General features: G+C 36.1%; 1 pseudogene; it reads right to left on the reverse strand.

Moving 5' to 3' along the window:
• LOC107713352 (proline-serine-threonine phosphatase-interacting protein 2-like) overlaps positions 1–5,533 on the reverse strand; it is a 12,194-nt pseudogene that overhangs the window by 4,591 nt on the left and 2,070 nt on the right.

Consider the following 5,533-nt stretch of genomic DNA (forward strand, 5'->3'; position numbering starts at 1 on the left):
TGGGCGCTTTTTATTTAACTTCTTTTGGACTGATGCTGAGTGGCATTAAACCGCTTGAAAGATCAAAGACAATTTTTAATATAACTCCAACTGGATTCGTCTGAAAGTAGAAAGTCATATGCACCTAGGATGACTTGAGGGTGAGTAATTTGTGGGCTAATTTTCATTTTTGGGTGAACTAACCCTTTAAGAAGCCTTAAGACTCAACATAAGAGTCATTCGATTGGGAATCAGACATTACTGATTGAGCAGTATGTTGTTGATTCACTAAGAAGAGCCGAATCATAAGACTCAATCGTTCGGGAATCATAATACACTGATTGAGCTGTATGCTTTTGATTCACTAAAGAGAACCAACTCATAAGACTCAATCAATCAGGAATCAGACTACACTGACAGAACTCTGCATTATGCACTGTAGATTTAGTAGCAGTGTTCAAAATGGCCAAATATCAGATGATTAATTCGCCTGAATTAACTGTATAAGTCTATCATTCATTCGTCTTAAAGCTCTTATATTTATACATTGTGGAATTAGCCTAATGCAAAGAAACATAATAGCCAGATTTTTTTTTTAAAGTGCATGCACGCATATATACAATATTCACAATATTTAATATTGCTTTAGTTGTATATTGCTAACAGAATCCTCTTAAATATTCAATATATTGCCCAGTCCTAGTTAAAGTATCATTTACTCACCCTCAAGTTGTTCCAAACCTGTATGAGTTTCTTTCTTCTGTTGAGCACAAAAGAAGATATTTTGAAGAATGTTGGTAACCAAGCCATTGACTTCCATAGCTTGGAACAACTTCAGGATGACAGAATTTTAATTTTTGGGTGAACTATCCCTTCTACATCTGTCATTTTGTTTGTATTCGTTGTAAAAGCAGCTATAAAATGGTAAAACATATGCAAGAAAGGAATATGAATCAGAATTCATATGGAAATATAACAATGACGTCATCGATGTCGGTTACATTTTGATTCTACCATGGCATTCTAGAATGCTCGATTCGGATTGGCTGGAATGTGTGCTTTATTGCACAGATAGTTCCAGTCAGGTTTAATCACCATTCTGTTCTGGCTACAACATAGCAAATAATCAAAAGTCAAGTCACCTTTTATTATCTACAGCAGGGGTCACCAAACTTGTTCCTGGAGGGCCGGTGTCCTGCAGAGTTTATCCTGATCTACAGAAAGCACTCTCTATGTTTCTTTTTTCTGTTTTCACACTCGCCCCCACACACATATCTTATCAGCACTGCCCTGAAAACTGTAATCTTAAAGTTCTTAAAGCATGAAGTATGAAATTTACAAAATGTCTATATGTAACTCAGTTTAGGCTGAATTCCTCATAGAAGTTTAATATTTAACAGTTTAGCATTTGGATCAAACTCTAACCAGATGAATATCAATACAGAGACACCTTGCTAACACTGTAAAAAGTGCCGTTAAAAGCAAAATGCATGAAGACCAGAAAAGAAGAGGCTTCTATATATGCACTACAGCAAATAAAAAAAAGTAAGTGAAAGCAAGATTCTTGCAGTGGTCATACAGGACAGAAAAAAAAACAGATGCAATGTCAGTTTTACTTACGAACCTTTTCTTGCTGCTTGGAACTGCTAGTGGTAGCGTTTCTGTTCATATTCTGTTCTGCTTCCTCTTTATCTCGACACTTTTGCTCATAAGTCTTCTTCGCCTTAAAAAGAAAAAAACATCCATTGGCATTTAAAGGGGTCATATGATGCTTTTTTAAAGATCATTATTTTGTGTATTTGGTGTAACAGAATATGTTGGCATGCTTCAATACAACTTTTGTCTAAATTTAACTATAATCTATATTCTGTATGAGCTACAAGAGATATGCCATTTATATTATACTGCATATAGAATCACACACTACTACACAACCGGCTAAAAGTGCACACATTTCACTGAAAATTTCCCATGATATCAAAAACACTATAATCCAGAGATTAAGGCAGAACAATATAAGAGACATAACTGTAGATGATTATAATTCATTCATAGCTATTAATCGCTTGAATCACATTTATTTAAACGTATGAGCGGATACTGAAGAAAAAGCAACCAAGTGACCAACTCCTTAAAAACATTTTGGTCAACTTCAATTTGTATGATTTCATCATTTTGATGACTTTACTATTATTCTAAATGTGGAAAATTGTGGAAAAACATTTCAGATAATTGGTACACAAATAAATTTGTTTCTACAAGAGTTGTATGCAACATCAGATGTGGTACTACAAAGTTTCAGTTCTTAACTAATAAATACTGATGCATCATGGGAAACCTGTCCTTGATGCTAATAAACTTAAAGGGGTCATATGATGCTGCTAAAAAGAACATTATTTGGTGTAATGAAATGTGTTTATGCGGTTTAAGGTTAAAAAAAACACATTATTTTCCACATACTGTACATTATTGTTTCTCCTCTATGCCCCGCCTTTCTGAAACGTGTCGATTTTTACAAAGCTCATCGTTCTGAAAAGCGAGGTGTGCTCTGATTGGCCAGCTATCCAGTGAGTTGTGATTGGCTGAATACCTCAAGCGTGTGACGGAAATGTTACGCCCCTCACCATACTGTGTTGCCCTGTCAGGCCGGAGCGATGATTCAAAAACATGAAAACCCATTATAAACGAGGCATTTGTTGCATCCAGTCTTTTTACGTGTTGCATAGCGCCGCGTAAACATAAAACCATGTCTGCATTTGTGATCAGAGAAAGGACAAACAACAAGCCCTTCTCTACGCTGCCCAAAAAACTTGGCCTTCTTTCTTTGTGTGAACATTTGGGCGGCGTTATGCAAATCTTCCCACATCGTGACGTAGACATGTGGGGGCGTGTTAGAACGAGCCGTTTTAGGTAGGCGTGGCTGACTCTTAACTTTTATAAAGAATATCTCTTTGGATTTGAGACTTTAGTCTTTGCAACTTTACAGATCTTCTTTATGCACCAAGAGCTTGTAACACTTCAAAGAGAAAGGAAAAATTTAACCCCTTTAAAACTCAAGGGAGACAGTTTATTTATCAACCTGAAATCACCACTTTTAAGAATGCTTTATTTAAGCTTGAATGAGAAGCTGTCTTTTTAATGAACAATGCCATTCAGCACAGATTACTTCCCATTTTGTACAGCTAAAATCAGGTGCACTTATTCACTTCCCTCCTGCCACTGAATCAGAACATATACTTCCCATAAAGGAAATAAGGTACCATAGAAAAGTGGGCAGCTAAACCACCAATTATAGCAACAGCACTGATACAGAACAATATACAAACTGATGACACTTTGCTCTCTCTTTCATACTTACCTCAGCCGTTTTCTTATATTGAGCGGCCTTCTGCTTATGAAGAGCATCCATATGCTGTTCTACCTGAAAAAAGCATAGCTTTTCAGTTCATTTCTTGTATTCATCATTATGTACTGTAGAAAATGAAATTACTTTTTTTTTTTTTTTTACTTTTAATAAATTATTGCACTTATTCACTTCCCTCCTGCCACTGAATCAGAACATATACTTCCCATAAAGGAAATAAGGTACCATAGAAAAGTGGGCAGCTAAACCACCAATTATAGCAACAGCACTGATACAGAACAATATACAAACTGATGACACTTTGCTCTCTCTTTCATACTTACCTCAGCCGTTTTCTTATATTGAGCGGCCTTCTGCTTATGAAGAGCATCCATATGCTGTTCTACCTGAAAAAAGCATAGCTTTTCAGTTCATTTCTTGTATTCATCATTATGTACTGTAGAAAATGAAATTACTTTTTTTTTTTTTTTACTTTTAATAAGTCATTTGTAGGTTGATTCGTGCTATTTGTTTTGAGAATTCCGACCAGCCAGCACAGCAACACAGGCTCAACCAATGGTGTCAGTTTGGGGCGGGGCTATCTGTCTGTATGACCAATAGCAGACAGGGGGAGTTTTGTTCCAAAAACTTACTGAATGTATTGCTAATATTTAATTTGACTACAGTAGATGATTTACCAGTGCAGATATTTTGGATATACTCTTCCCTGTCAGTTATTTTTGATGTCACAGAATAGTTCAAAAAGTGAAGTGTTTGTGATGGTGCGTGATTTTGTAGTGCCATCAGCCATTCAGTGTTGTCATTTCCTTGCAATTGGTCACATTTACGCCTCAGATGATTGGGTACAAACACAACTGTGTCCAGAACTGAACACCCATGAGCAAAGATGGGAGATTTCAAATCACATACTTCCAAGACGTCCTGCGTCTACCATTGAATTGAATGCTAACCAATAACCAGGTATGAAAAGATTGAAAAGTCTTTCCTTTTGGGGACATTGGCAACACAGAAAGACACGCTTCAATTTCAATCAGTAAATAAAGTATGAAATGCTGTTTGTACGTCTTACCTTCTTTCGGGCCTCTTTCTGTTTCTCTCTGAAGTCTTCTAATTTTTTTGCTTCCTCCCTCATGGTTTGGGCCAAATGCAGATGGGACAAACTCACACTTTCTGTTTCTAAACACACATTTTAACCATAAAATTGTAAACCACGATAAACTGCAATCATTAATCGTTTGCAGACAGTATTTACTTACGTAATTTGAAAACATCAAGCGATCGTTTCAGGGTGCTAAAAACAGAAAAACAAAAACGTTGATGAGTAACCGATGTCCATTTTGTGCAATAAAACCATTGTAAAATTGCTGACATCAGTCGCTGGTATAGGACTCAGTTAAACGGGTTTTTTTTTTTTCCCTCACCCCATAGTAAGAGGAAAAGCACTAACCACAAACCAACTACAAACATGTGACCAACCCAGAGACTGTTTAGGTTTGTACTTTGAAATGATCTCATACAGCATATCAATACCGCATTGTTCAAATGTTATCTTTTTAAAGGGGCTCAGTATCCAACCAGAACAACACAATAACATGTCATATTCACTAAAGAACCTTCATGCTAAAGAAATCAAAGAATTTTACCTCTATAAAGAAGACCACTGCATTAAAAATGTAAGTAATGCTTGCCCAAGTTGTTGTGGGCAGTTATACAGCCTTGCTACACATTCGCTAATGTGTTTTTAGAACACAGTAATTGTGGGTACTTGGTTATTGTTTACTGGCTCACCTCAAAACTGCCAGCCTACAAGTATCTGATATGGTTTAGGTTCCTCCTTTTATAGTCTGATTGCTTCAAATATTAATAGCACACCTCTCAACTAGAGACCACACGATTTGATGTCCTTAGCACAAATGCTCAGTTTAACACTTAAGAGTTATAGGTTTACTGCTAATGAACCCAAAAAATAATAATAATGCAACTTTAAATTCCTTTCAAGAAATAGCAATTTGTAAAATATAACCATAATGTTAACTTTAATAACTGTAATCATACATTGGTACTTACTTCATTTCACTGTGTCCACACACTTTCTTGGACAAACCCAGCAGCTCCTTGGCATATTTTTCTTCTATCGCAGCTCTGAAAATAAGAGTTTTTATATTTTAGATCAGGGCTGTCCAAACTCAG

The sequence above is a fragment of the Sinocyclocheilus rhinocerous genome, unplaced genomic scaffold, assembly GCF_001515625.1.
Source record: "Sinocyclocheilus rhinocerous isolate Xijiao unplaced genomic scaffold, SAMN03320098_v1.1 scaffold688, whole genome shotgun sequence".
NCBI lineage: Eukaryota > Metazoa > Chordata > Actinopteri > Cypriniformes > Cyprinidae > Sinocyclocheilus > Sinocyclocheilus rhinocerous.